We start from the raw sequence: 14631 nt of genomic DNA, 5'->3' as shown, positions 1-14631 counted from the left end.
AAGAGTAGAAGATGGTGGCACTGAAGAGTCTAACACAGACTTTGAGAGGAAAACAAGCCTTTGTCATATTAAGACTTAGGGGCTCTTTGTTACAGTAGCACGACTGAACTTACTGTTATCAATACATGGTAGGCACTCAATAGCCATCCATTTGAGTTATAGCCACCCACTGCTTACATGACCTTGGGCCAGTCTCTTCCTCTTTGGGGCTCAGCTTCATCATCTGAAAGATGGGAGTGGTTATCCTTGCTTCGTAGGATTGTTGAGAGGACCGGATGTGACAGGGTGTGGCTCACTATGGGACACGCACACATCTTGTTCATTTCACTTCCTCTGCCATGAACAAGACACAAAGAAGTAGGAGGCAAAGACCCTGGCCTGAAGGAGGTCCCAGTCTCACTCAAGGCACAAAGTGAGACAGGATGTGTGGCATCTTTCTGGGTGGGAAATGACATTCCTTGAGAGATCGGCTGAATGTGGGGCTGGAGCCTCCATTCCAGTTTTTCAACTGGTGGGTTTTAAAAGCAGGGATGAGGTAAGATCTGCCTTTCCTGCTTTGGCATTGCTCCCCAAGCTTCTTCTCCCTCATTTCATAAGTGGGTGAAACCCAAGAGGGCTTTCTAAGTGGTGTCTACTCAGCTCCTTTCGGTCCACCTCCATCTCTCCAAGTCTCCTTCAGGAGGGAAGCCAGTGGCTCATGTAGCAGCTGTCCAGGTCATTCTGGAAATCCAAGAGACAAGGGAGAGATCCAAGTGAAGCCCACCGGCACCAGGTCCTCTTCCGCCTATGCTCCATAAATCTTCTCTTGGAAGCTACTACTGTTTCTGTGTATCCAGCCATGGGTGCAGAGACAGGAGAGGTGAGTGACAGCCAGGGCTCCCTGACCAGTCCCTGCTGGGAGAGGGGTACCTGTGGAGCCTGCCAGCCTCTTGGGAGCGGGCTGTGAGTTGAGTGAAGGTGAGGGGTCCTGGGGCTAGGCTAAAGAAGAGAGGCTGTCCCATGGGGCCAATGTCAGGCCCACAGTCCCCCTTCAGGTGTCCCGGGGCATCTGAATGATTCTGGAAATAACAGATGAGGGTTCAAGTTCCTTCCACAGTCCCAACTTTTTGTGTGTCCCTGGACAAATTGCTTATGACTTCTCTGTTTCCGCCTTCTGGGAAATGGAGAACATACCCATCTCACACAGTGATCAGATGAAAGGTATGAGCAATGCCTGGCACAGGGTGGGAGTGCACCCTACATTCAGCAATAGATAAAACCTGTGGTCTGGTGGGGTGTCCCACTGGGAAGGGCAGCCCCAGCCTGGGGCCTACAAGAGGGGATGGCTGACATCAGGCTCTGCTCTGGGCGACAACAGAGGGGCTGGATTTCAAGGCTGCAGGGAAGGTGGCGGGGTGGGGGGGGTGGCAGGAGACAGGGCCTGCTAGCTGCTTTGGCACCCGGCATCTCTTCCTCACGTCCCACTTGGCCTTGGAAAGCAGCAGAACTGGCCTCCCTCCCCAGCTGTTCCTTGTGCTCCAGATAAATTGTTTCCGCCTGAGCTGCCTCGTTCTCCCCCCAGCCCTCTTCCTGTTGCAACACCTCAGCCGGCAGTAAACATGGGCCCTATCTGTCTCCACCGCATTCCTGGCTCCCTGCCGGCCACAGGCTCACCCTCCTCCAGCCCAGGCCCAGCCCCAGCCAGATGTGCCCGTGGCTTTCACAGCTGTTCCCTTGACCCCAGAGTCAAAGCACTCTATGTCAAGGGATTGCCCCTGGCCCTCCCCACTGCCTCCATATAGCTCTCCCCCACACCCCAGTCTGACCAGGGCAGGAACTGAGAGGGTCCCCGGGCTGCCTTTCTACTAGTTTTCTCTCTCAGCCCTCGTTCTTCAGCAGCCCCCGCAGACTCCACCATTCAGTCACAAGACGAAGGATGCTCATCATGCCTTTGCTATACTCCCTGCACCCTGCTTCCCAGATTTGCAGGGCTGGTCTCCACCACCAGGTGCCCAAGCCCTCCAAATCCTCCAGAATCCTCCTGACTGAGACATAAAAATCTCATAACCCCGCACACATGAAGTGCTCCAGATCCAGTGCCTCGCCCTTCCCAGTCATCACATTCCTTTTAGGGCCTCCACATGGCCTCATCTTCCCAAGACGGGTCACCTCCATTCCTCCTGCCTGGAACCTGGCCACACCTGGGCTTCCCCCATCCTGGCAATCATTCCCCAGAGAGAAGAAAGCTTCTGTTCTTTCTTTTCCTTCCAGGACTGCAGGAGGGCAGATCCCAGTGTTGGGTAGGAAAGGGACAGGGCCCCTTTCTGGCCTGTGTAGAAGTCTAGAGATGTGGGTCCAGACTTAGCATCAGGCCACAGCCCCACAGCTGCTCCAGCTTCTTTGGTAGACAGCAAGGGTGCCCATACCTGTGAGTTCAGATCACAGATGCAACTTCTCTTATTTTCTCTCCCTCCCTCCCTCCTCTCTGTCTCTGTGTGTGTGTGTGTGTGTGTGTGTTTCTGTGTCTTAGAAAGTCTGTCTGTCTGTCTCACAGACACACATCAGCATGCTAGGAGTAAAGGAGGGGAAGTGTCACCTGCACCTCCTCTAATAGCAGCATTTTCAAAACATTTGATACACACTCTGGTTAAGATCATGATGAAAGGACCACCTGGGGAAACCATGTGGAAAGAAAGATCCTTCTGCTGGAATTCAATGGGAAACTGATTATCAGCCTGAGCACGAGGAGAAGACTTCCTCCCGGACACCAGGGGCTCACGCCGGGCTCCCTGACCCCGAGGTTTGGAAGCCAGCTAGGCTTTGGCTCCCACACCCAGTTTTCTGGAGCTCACCCATGTTTAACTGCAATCCCTCTGCTGCGTCTCCGCAGCCCTGGAGATCTTTCCACAACTCGTCACTTTTCATTCCTTGCAAGTCCCACACTACTAGACCGATTGAAAAGGCTGGAGTTGCTGGTTGGAGAGAAGGGCTCACCGTCCTCTCTCTTCATACAGGGGTGTGAGCAAAGCCCAGAGGTCGTAGCGGCTACCGACAATATCGAGGATTTACTGAATGTTTTCTCGGTGACAGACCTCAGGCTCAACATTTCACAAGTATTCCCTCATTTAATCCTCACAAAAATTCCCTGAGAAAAATACTGTTGCTCTCCCCATTTTACAGACAAGAAGACTGAGACTCGGTAAGGTCAAATGACTTACCCCAAGTGTTAGAAAAACATGTTCTAAGTGTTAGAACAAAGATTCCAACCCAGGTTAGTCTGACTTCAAAATTCAGTGCCTTAAACCACTAGCTGTGCCTCAGGGTAGAGGAGGGATTTGGGGAGCAATGTGTCCAAAAATCAAACAACAAAATCAGGGTCCCTTTGGCCCCAGGCTGCATCCATTTGTGTCCATCCTTAGGAGTCAGGTCCTTGGTGAGCAATTGCTGGGACCCGGGCAGGGCCAGATGTGACCTCCTGCTGGCCCCCGCTCAGCCCTGGTCTGGCAGGATGTCTGAGCTGGGAAGATCTGGGAGCTCATGTTGCTGGACGGCTCGCTGTGACTTGCTCAGTGTCCCAGGTGAGCTGGGTGCAGGTCTAACTCCAGGCCAGACCCTCCTCCACCCTGGCTCCAGGCTCTGAGCCTGCCCTGATGGGCCAGGCCTTCCTGGGGTGACATCAGCTCCACGAGTAGTTTGGTGGTCAGGATTCAGTGACAAGTCCTAACAAGCCCTCCCGGAGGGGCTAAGATTAGCACAGGGACCTCAGCTCTGACTCACAGAGGTGACCGGGGTCAGGCCAGCCTGGCCCCCTTTACCACTCTCCTCTGATTCACCAGTGGAAAAAAATTGGTCCAAGGCCTTTCGCTGGCTGCCAGCTTTCTCTCTGTGCGGCTGACTGCCTGGGCTCTGCAGAGTGAGGACAGGGCCTCCTGCTCTCAGCCTTGGTGCCTGGGCTGTCAGTGCTGACCAGGAAGACGGTTGGGCTTTGGCAAGTCCCTTTTTATGGACCTACTCTGACGTTCCCCAAATCTCTCATTTTGTCCATCCCCCCTGGTCTCCTCAACATCCAGTCAAAGGACGTAAGCCTACCTATTCTGCTTCAGAGGAAATCCCAGGTCAGGAGGTGGCCTGATGCAGCCAGCTCTGCCTACACCCTGCTGTGACTTCCCAGAGAGTTCACCGAACCTCTTGAGGTGCAAGTGTAAGGGACGCACCCTTTATGTGCTTCAAGTCACTCCCACAAACTTAAAGCCAGAGAGGAGTCAGCACCCAGTGAATTAACTGCGTCTGTACGTGCACGGGTGTGTATGCATGCGTGTGCATGTGTGTGTGCTCCTCCATGTGTGCCTAGTGAGAGCACGGGGACATGCCTGCCTGCACATCCCCCTGGGATCCTAAGGCCCTGCCTTCAGAAATTCCAGTTCAGGGTTGGCAGAACTCAAGTTCCCCATCTGTGAGGGAACACTTGGACTTGGCCTATTGGCGTCCCAACCCTCATGGCCGCGTTTCAGAGCCAGCTGCTTTTCAAGTGCATAGCCTCCTGAACCCCACTTGCTCTTTTCAGATATATAGCTTTGGCTTGAGTCTGAAACAGATATCTGTTCTATTCCTAAGCTCCTTTAGTGATCTGTATCCTGGAGGCATCTGGGACAGAGTAGCAAGGGCCACTGGGCCTCTCTGGTCAACACTGACATCTCCAGAGAGCAAGAGAGAAGCAGCAGAAGGAAGGGAGGAGAGGTTGATTTCTGTTGAAACCATGTGATTTCTGCAAATAAACATCAGAGGCGCTCCCTGTCCTTCCCCTGTCTCTGCTGACTTAGAGTCACATCAGGGTTTTCCCCCAAAGTTTCAAGGTCCCTGGAATAGGAGATGTGGTGGTAACCATGACATTCCCTTTTCCTCTCTCCTTGTCTTCCTTAAGAATATGATGGAGACGTGGTCCCTGTGGAGCTGTGAATCATGAATGGACAAGTTGGAAGGACCTAGGGCCTGGAATATACCACTTTGTGGATCCACCATGCAGAAGGAATGACATATTGCCCCCTCCCCCCACCCCCAGGACTGGAGAAGCGACTGGACCCACAGGAGAGCCGGTTTTTTGAAAGCTGCGCCTCCAGGGAGGCAGGGGAGCAAGGGTCACCCAGGGATGGGCGTGGGTAGGGAGGATGGAGACCTGCTCCTGCCCCTCACTCAGCATTACACGAAGCTGAAGAGAGGCCAGGAGAGCCATGAGCTGTCCCTGCAATGGCAGCATCCCTGGGACAGCTTGCCCTGGATCCCAGACTCAAGTAGACAAAACAACCAGCCCTGGAGAACAGGGAGGCAATAGCCCTTTCTAATGTTGCAACCCTAATGGGCACAGCAGATGACAGTGATAAAAGTCAACAGAGTTGGGAGCAGATGCTCCCCCTGGGTCAGGATCTTAGTTACAAGAGAGGACTGGTAGCCATTGCTTGGGCTTGAGCTGGGAGGTTACAAGAGGCCATGGCACTCCATAGGAGACCCATAGGGACTAGGGTGGGCAGAGAAGGGCTTCAGACGGTGTCAGGGGGTGAGGGGGTGAGTGTCAAGTAGAATGAACAATGATACGGGAACCGTGGATCCAGAGGGAAGGGCATGGTACTGCAGAGTGTCAAGACCAACCCACTGCACTAGGATCTCCTTGCCCCTGAACGGGTGGTCTCTGTAGCCCCCAGTCACTGAGTGCTGAGGACACCGATCCTCAGGCTGGGTGGCAGTGTCCAACCTTGGTGGGTGGCTGCACCCTACAAAAGCCAGGCTGAGCCGGGGCACAAGGTGAGCTGTGTGCTGGGAAGTTGCGGCCACACACACAGGGTGCACTCAAGCCAGGGCAGGAGGTTGCCTCTCTGGCTCACCCCTGTCGTCAAGGCAAATCTGGTTGTGCTGCCCAAGGCCACCCTGTGTGTGGGGAGCACAGCTGGCCTTCCTGGAAGGGCCCAGAACAATCTGCAACCTTCTCACTTCATTCCTGTCGCCCCCAGGGACCGGCAGGGCCAGCCCAGATCCACCGGCTACAATCCACAGCAAGGGTTGCCTCCCCCCTTACACTCCACCCCCCTGGCCTTGTTTACATCACTGTCTTCGCTGCAGACCTGACCTCAGCAGAACTTAGCCCTGCCTGGGAGGAAACCCACTCTTCTGCTCTTCCTAGAGTCACAGACTCTGTCCTCAGTGAGGGGGACCGCAGGTAGTGATTGGGGGTGTCTCTACAAACCCATGCATCTTTTTCTCCCTGCTTTTGATGGGCTAGTACCAGGGTGGGCCCACGGGTTCTGGACCAGATGGACAACTGGGATGGCAGAGGCCTCACTCACATTTGAAGAAAATCTCTGAGACACCACTGTTATGTTCCAGTGTCAATCTCTGTACCCACTCTACTGTAGGAGCTCCCTATGGCTCTGTAGACATAGCAAACTCACCCAGCCAGCCAGCCAGCCACTCACCCATCCACCCACCCACTCACCCATTCACCCATCCAGCCATCCAGCCTGCCATCCATCCACTCATCCGACACCCTGTTTCTCCCTTTCCCTACTCTGGCTCCCACCATGCTGAACATCCTTAGTACCTCTTGTTCTATGAAGCTTCTAGACCCTGACACAAGCTGTTTCCTACACATGGGACATTCCTTACCCATCTAAGCCCTTTTTGCCTGGTGAGCCCCTACTAGCCTATCCAGTCCCAACTCAGACCTGACCTTTTCCAGGAAGCCTTCGTGGGCTGTCTGATGGTGACGTTCCTCTGTGTTCCTACAAACCCCTAGGTTTCTCATATTGTAGCATTTATCATGCTGGGTTGTCATCACTGAGATGAACAAATAGACTATTTCATGCCTGGCATTGTGAGCCCTATGCTGGGTGCTAGGGACGGAAGTAAAGAAGGTCCTGTCCCATCCATCCCCGTGGCTTACAGGGAGACAGAGACAAGGACCTAAAGCACATGAACACAGTGGCCTCACTCACACTGGCAGTGGGCCCGTCAGCAACCCTGGCTCCAGCTTTATCATGGCCATCACAGTCACCCCCACACTGTGTCTTCAAACTGTTTCATGGAGGTATTAGTGATGTAAAATAACCTACTTAACGTGCGTGGTTGGATCTTTTCTGACATTCACATACAAAAACAAGATAAACAAGATATCACTCTAAAAGTTTCCTCCTGCCTCTTGTGATCCCTCCTCCTGCCCCTCCCAGCCACTCCCTGTCCCCAGGCAGCCTTTCCTCTGCTTTCTGTCAGTATAGATTAGTTTGCATTTTCTAGAATTTTCTATCAACAGAACTGTACAGTGTGTACTCTTTATTTGGCCTGGCTTCTTTCCCTCAGCACAATTATCTTGAGATTCATCCAAGTAGTTGCATATAAGCAGTAGCTCATTCCTTTTTATTGCTGACTAGTGTTCCACTGGATGCATGTATCAGAATTTGTTTAGCCATGCACCTGTTGATGGGTGTTTGGGTTGTCTCCAGTTTGGGGTTACTCTGGATAAAGCCACTCCTGGCACCTGTGTATGAGGCTTTGCACAATCTTTGTATGGTTGTATGCTTCCATCTCTTACCACGTCCATGCATGGCCTCCTCCAGCACAGGGGCAGGGGCCTGGCTGGGAGGGCATCATGAGAGGGAGGCAGGCAAGGAGCGAAGAGGATGAACACAAGCCTGACTGGCTAAGTCCTTGCCACACTTCCCAAGGGGCAGTGAGAAGGTGGGTCTGCCTGCCTGGCAGATGCCAGCTTTCACACAATTCACATGCCCTGTTAGGGGTTCCTGACTAGTCATTACCTGCCTCTACATGCAGCTGATTATAGCAAAAGTATTAGAAGCTTCTTCACTCATGCTCTGTTCAGAATGGAGAAGTTGCTACCAGCACATTCCATTCTCAGTAGGACAGGGACAGGCAATCTTCCCTTCCCACAATAGACACCTCTCTTTCCCAAGCGTTCATATGTGTGTACACACACACACACACACACACACACTCCTCTTCAGCTCCTGGGGAAGCAGAGAAGCTAGGGGCTGTGGGACTGAGGGCCTGGAAAGCAAGAGATCCCATAGACACCAGAGGTGGGCTTCCTGGCAGGGAAGTAGAGCTCAGGTTCATATAGCTTCACCTGGGAGGAGCTGCTCTGGCCTGGCCTCAGGTGACCATGGAGCCACTGAAGGGGCAGCTGAGACACTGAGGAGTTTGAAAAGTCCCCTTGGTATTTGAACTGCCTTTAATCCTGCAGAACCACCCCTTCCTCCTGGACCTCAGCCACGCAATCCTCTGGTCTCTCAACCTTCCACCACAGTCCTCCCTGCATTCTCCAGTGCTCCCCTCCCCTGCATCCCCTCCGACCCTTTGAGGCCACCACATGGACAAACCAGCCATCAAAACCCTCTCTCCCACCAGTCATTCTGCCAGGGGCCACCCCCTTCTTTCACTTCAGGGCCTCCCCATCTTCAAAGCCAGTCACTCCTGCTCTCAAGGCCTTTCTCACTTTCCCCTTCAAGAAGATTCCTTTGATCAGGTCAGGTCACTCCCTCAGCCTGATTTGCCAACCTTAGTCCTTTTTCACAAGGCCTGTGACCCGAAGTGACCCCCTTGCAGAACACCAAGGAGAGAGAAGATTGTTTGCGCGTCTCAGGGGCTGCCTTGATTTCCCCTTCTGCAGCCACAGTCTGAACTGTGCCAGGCCCCAGGTGGGAGGATTCATCCTTCCACTGCTGGCAGACTCAGGCCATCATGTTAGAACAAGAGACACGGAATCCCTAGGGCTTGACAGAGGGAGAGGAAATGTGGGAAGGAGTTCTTTCCCATGTCTTTGCCTTTGCAGTGGGATCCCAGAAGCTGGGGACAGGGTGGACCGGGGCTATAGGACCCAAGGGTCCTGACTCCCTGCTGGGTGCTCATTCCACCCTCACATCAAGTGCACATGTTTTCGTAAATACTCTCCCGTGCTCAACATGGGACACTGGTGGCCGAGGGCCAAGGTGGTTGGGGTGGGGAAACAGGGGAAGACAGCTGGGAGGACAAAAACCAAAACCAAAACAAAACCACAACACCCCCAAAAACTTTCAGAAAGGGTAAAATACAAGACCTGGGTGGGTCTGATCCCAAAGACAAAGAACATTCTCTGAGAGCCTCACACAGGAAGAGGGTCCTGTGGTCTCTGGGCCAGGTGAGTGGGAGCTGGCCCGGGGGCAAGGCAGGCTCCACCCAAGTAGCCGGAGGGCACCTCAAGCAGAAGCTCCCTAGAGGTGGCAGCCTGGGCCTCGGTGCCCCCGCCCAGCCCCCTCCTGGCACCTCCTCGGCCTCTGCCTACTTCCTCTTCCTTCAGCTCTCATCCTCTGAGAGCTCCCCACATCCTTCCTCCAACCTCCTGCACCAACCCCACATCTCTAGGAAGCCCGGGGCCTGGGTATGGAGTCATGTCTGGCACCAGCGCTTCCTGTCCCTCTTTGAGGCTGACATCTGCTCTTCACTGGGAAATGTCGATCCTCTGCCCTCCACCTCCCGGCCTCTCCCACCATCCAGCCAGCAGTCTTCAGGACCCTTTGGGTGGGGTGGGTAAAGTGGTGACGATATGGAAATGTTCTTGCCTTTGGCTAAAAATACCCCCAGGCCCAGTGGCAGAGGTGGAGGTTGCTGAATATAGTACCTAGTCAAGTATCTGGAGTGTGTGTGTGTGTGTATGTGTGTTTGTATCATCACCTTGGGAGCTTATTAAAAATACATTTGCCAGGACCCACCCCAGAAACTGGGTCACGTTGTGAGGAGGTATGCTTATATTTTTAACACTCACCAGCTGATTTTGACATCCTTCCCACAGCCTCCCCTCTCCCCACCCCATGCCCCCTGAGTTGAAAACAAAGAGGCTGAGGGATCAGAGAAGTCCACGGATCTGGTCATCAGTTCTCCCCCATCCAGGCAGCCCTGGACACTGCAGCCTCCTCTGGACCACCCAGAGGCATGGAGGCCCCTGGGTTTCACCTTCAGATCCACCCTGGCCAGGGGCTCCGTCAGTGTGGGCCGTGTCCCATCTCAGGTTCACAGTCTTGGTCCTGTGGGCTTTCTCACTCACATCTCGCAATTCTTGGAAAACCCACAGGTTTGGACTCTAACTGGCATCCCTGTTTCAGATCTAACTTGAACCACTTTCTAATTATGGTTGAGATTATCCTTCCAACTATTCTAGTTATTCTCTCCCCATTCTGTGCTCCCATTGGCCAGGGACCCTTCCCTCTCAGGACTGTGGTAATAAGGTGCAGCCTCTACCATCTCCACCACCACCATCTTCTGTCACTGTGGTCACCTCTGCTGCAGCCCTCACCATCAGTACAAGGTCCCTAACTTTCATGCCCCCCCCCATCTCTGCCGCTTCCCCCATCACTAGTAGTGCTGATGTCAACAACACCATGGGTAGGACCACCACTGCTGAGGTTCTCAGCACCATCACCAGCTTCACACCAACACCGCCACCACCAGGTATCACTGCTCCCTTAATCACCAACACCACAAGCATATTATGTCTGTCATCATTTCCTTTACAAAATCTGCATGGGCATGGACTGACCTTCCATCCTGACCTTCACTCAAGCCTGACCTGGATTCTTTGTTGGCACTTCCACCTTGCTGTGGCTGGTCTTACACAGGAACAGACTGCCCAGTCTGCTGAGAGTGATGGCATCCCCTTAGGGACCCAGACTGCTGGGGAGACATATTCTCATGTCCACCACACTGGAGAGGCTTCATTAATTAACCCTCATTAATTAACCATAATGATGAATCTCCTAGACTGATGGGAGAAGAGTCTCCAGACTGATGGTGGAGGAATCTCCTCAAGTGTTCCCAGATGGCTGAGAGAGGCATTTCCTCAGGAAGTCCCTTTCTCGTATTGATGAAAGAGCTTCTCCAGAGTGAGATACGCTCACTGAGGTGGACTCTCTATATGGAAGACTTTAACTAATGGGTGAAAGCCATCCCCTCATGGAGGTCAAAGACTGCTGACAGGCTCAAGAGTCCCCTGAAGAAGGGAGCAGGGAAAGAAGAGAGTTGCTTTACCGAAGATATCATTTGAGAAAACAGCTAAGATGCATATGAAAGTCCATACTAAAAAGTACCGGGTAACACAGTGGGGTGGACCTCACATGTGCTACGGTTGCTAACTTGGGGTGGTCATGATGGTAAGGCCTCCTGAAGAAGGTGGCTCTGGGTTGAGTGAGCCCCTTGCAGCTGCTGACCCAAGCCTCTGGCTTCCCCAGTGATGATCAGCCCATCTCCAGCCTGGGAGTGGCTGGTGGTGTGTACCAGACTCACATTGTTTCCACAGCCACTCCTTGTTTCCAGGTTGCGTCTACCCAGCCTGGCACCAGCCTCTGCCCTAGCAGCCCCAAGGACAGACAGGGCCCAGGGGTACTCAGAGCCAGGAATGCATGGAGAGGTGCCCTTGACCAACACCAGTGGAGAGTTCTCTTCCCCCACAGAGAAAGGGAGGGTGACCTGGGCCTTCAGGTGTCTGATGATGAGCTGGACCCTGATAGAGACACACCACCATTAGGGGGCTTCCACTAACATTACATTCAATTGTGTCCGACCATTCTTCCTAGTCCCCCAAGGCTCCACTTTGTCTTGCCAGGTTTCTTCTTCAGAGCCTCACCAGAAGTTTATTCTCTCTGGGAAATCATCCCTGTTTTTTCCACTTAGAGAGCAGAGCTCAAAATGGCACGAGTTTATTTCTTATGTGAGCTTATAGTTGTTCTGTTCCCCACAATTATTTCCTAACTCCGACCACAATCAGATCCTTGATCCTGACCCCGACTGTGGGGTCTGTGTTGATCCTAACACAGACTGCAGACTGAATCTAACCCTACCCAAAGGTAGATCCTGACCCAATGCTAAACTCAACCCATAACTCTTGTTGGCCTTACAAGAAAACCCCCTGGCTGCTAAGAAAACCAGGCAAGAAATAATGGCGGCCAGCCTCAGCCCCTCTGCAGAGATTACCATTTCCATACACAATAACTGCTTCTATGAAGAAGTATGAGTGTGTGTATGTGTGTGTGTGTGTGTCTCCTTTATTCTATTTAGAATTCCTTTCATCACAATTCCATCCCATCTTCTCCAGGGAACAGAGGAAATAGGAAACGGATCTCCAGTTACACAGGGAGGAATTCTCTGCTGAGTCTGGAGTTCAAAGGAGGCCCGCGGCCACCTAGTGGGGCCCGGATGTCACTGCATTGGCGGTGTCGCTCCCTCCTCCTGAGCGCAGGGATGAGCTGGAAATCTGAGCGGTAATGTGAGTGGGAAGCAGCCACAAGGACATGTCAGACCATTGGAGCTTTATTTGTCACCTCCAACAGTGACTAGAAGGAGTGAAACCCTCCTCAATGGATGCCCAGTCCAGTCCAGCTCCTCATTTCCACAACCACTTGCCCTGTGCTGGGGCCTCCTCCTGCCTCCTTCCATCCCAAAACATCTCTCCATCCCTCTACCTCTTGTTTCTCTCTCTCTCTCTCTCTCTCTCTCTTATTTTCAGTCTTTCTTTAGTTTTTCACATCTATCTCTCTTTCTTTCCCATCCAATTTCTCTGTGTCCATCTGCTGGTCCTTTCCCCTTTCTTTTCTCAGCAAAATATTAAATATCTTGTACTTGTTTGCAACGTTTAGTTTTACCTGCAATTATAGGGCTTCTCAAGCTGATGCAAGCATAAGTCTTGCCTCTTTAACCAGAAATCTGAGCCGTACTTTCTCTTGCCTCTTTCTCAGCAGAATTTGGCTCACTGAAAAATCCAAAAATATCACAGAGGGAGGCCTCGGAATTTCAATGCTCTTATTTAACAATGGAGGAAAGTTGAGACTCTATAAAAGGAAGCCATACTCCCTGGGCAGCCCAGCCTGTTAATGATGAAGCTAGAAGCCTGACCAGTACCCGAGCCCCATCAAGACTGTGCCTTTTCCTCTTTAAGGAAATGTCTCTGGTCCATCCTGACCTACTGGTTTCAGTTGACTTTTACTTAGTCCCTCTGGGCTGGCCATTGACATAGAATATAATATCAGATAACCCTCAACACACAAAAACATGTCTAGAACAAAGAAGTCAGGTTCCCAATATGGGAAAGGGAGGGTGAAATTAAGTGAGCTGAGTCAGAAGGAAATAGCAGGATGATGAGGCTTGGTCCAAATTTAACTGCTGGAATGTTGACTCAATAGATGGACAGACAGACAGACCAACTGAGTTCTGAGTAAGGTAATGATGTGAGCACAGGTGTTCCATCCTCCTTACCACCCACTCACATTCCCCAAGATTCTCATTAAAATGTCCAAAATATTAGAAATGTGGAAATGAGGAATGTACAGAATCACTGCTATTATGGAAGAATAGCATTTACATCCAGAAAATCAGGGGGGCTCTGAACAAATTTGTATTGAAAGACAGTAGCAAAGCCAATCTGCTGTGGCCCTACCTAAGGAGCAGCACCCTGATGGAAAAATGAGAAGAGAGTCTGCAGACCCTATCTCCACTCCCTAGTTTGAGGGATAAGGATTAGAGGACAGGTAAGACTAAGAACAGATGAGGAACACAGCATGTGAATTCCCTCCATACCACAGAGCAACCGCCCATGTAAGAGGCATTGAGAGGCTCTGGGGCTTGAGTAGCAGCAACCTCTCCTAGCAAGCCCATGGGCATGTAGAGTTGCCCCTGGTGGAGTGGGCAATGGGCCACGGAAGGAAGCTGGGTCCAGTTGTGGCTTATACCTGGTATGAAGGCCAGGCCTAACAGGAAAAGAGAAGTAGAAAATAACTTCTCCCAACACTGAGCAAAAATCCAAGACACACAGTACCCTGATAGGACTGTTCATAACTCTGCCCTCCTTTTGCTCTGAATTGATTATGTAAATTATTATGCTGTAGCCTAAGATCTGGCAGTAGGATTTGTACAGCAACCAAAAAGACAGATAGGAACCAAGAACAATTCACTCAATGGTTGAACTGGCTGGGCAAACTCCAGGTCTTATTGATTTGTCCTCGGGAGGAAACCAAAGAACCCAGCATGGACCAAAGAGATCCCGCAAAATAAAGCATCACAATCAAGATGCTTTTGTCAATTATTCAGTACCAGAAATAAGAAGGAATGTTAGGAAACCGCTGATTTGTGTTCTCAAATAATTCAAGAAAATGTGAACTCTATGAAAAAAGAGGTAACCGATGAAATGATGAAATGTTACACTGAGATGGAAAGGGATAAGACTCAGAGTTTAAGACAAAAGGAAGTTTGAGGATGGAGAAAGAGAGGAAGGAAACTGGAAATGCCATTGAAGAATCAAAATCTTCATCAGAATGGAAAGAGAGATTTGATGCTAAAGAAAAGAGTTGGTGATGTGAAGGATATTTGAGAATTTTTCCCAGAATGTCAAGAAAAAGAATGAAAAGATAGAATGATTTTAAAAGACTGTGGATCTGCACAGATAGGAATACTGAGTATTGTCAAGATGTCAGTTCTTTCCAAGTTGATCTATAGGTTAAGGCAATCCCAAGCAAAATCTAAGCAAGTCATTTTGTGGATACTGACAAAACTGATTCTAAAGTTTACAAACTTTAGAGAGGGAAAAGACCCAGGATAGCCAACACAAAATTGAAGGAGAAGAATAAAGCT

The 14631-nt window shown here is 51.4% G+C and overlaps 1 long non-coding RNA gene across 1 annotated transcript; it reads left to right on the top strand.

Moving 5' to 3' along the window:
• The first annotated feature begins 328 nt into the window (after positions 1-328).
• LOC144324628 (uncharacterized) lies at positions 329-7769 on the top strand. The gene is made up of 3 exons (XR_013390061.1): positions 329-535; positions 670-859; positions 4901-7769. It is a non-coding gene; the product is annotated as an uncharacterized LOC144324628 (long non-coding RNA).
• Positions 7770-14631: the final 6862 nt, after the last annotated feature.

Source organism: Canis aureus, chromosome 12, assembly GCF_053574225.1.
Source record: "Canis aureus isolate CA01 chromosome 12, VMU_Caureus_v.1.0, whole genome shotgun sequence".
Classification (NCBI taxonomy): domain Eukaryota; kingdom Metazoa; phylum Chordata; class Mammalia; order Carnivora; family Canidae; genus Canis; species Canis aureus.
This window is presented reverse-complemented; position numbering and strand designations above follow the sequence as displayed.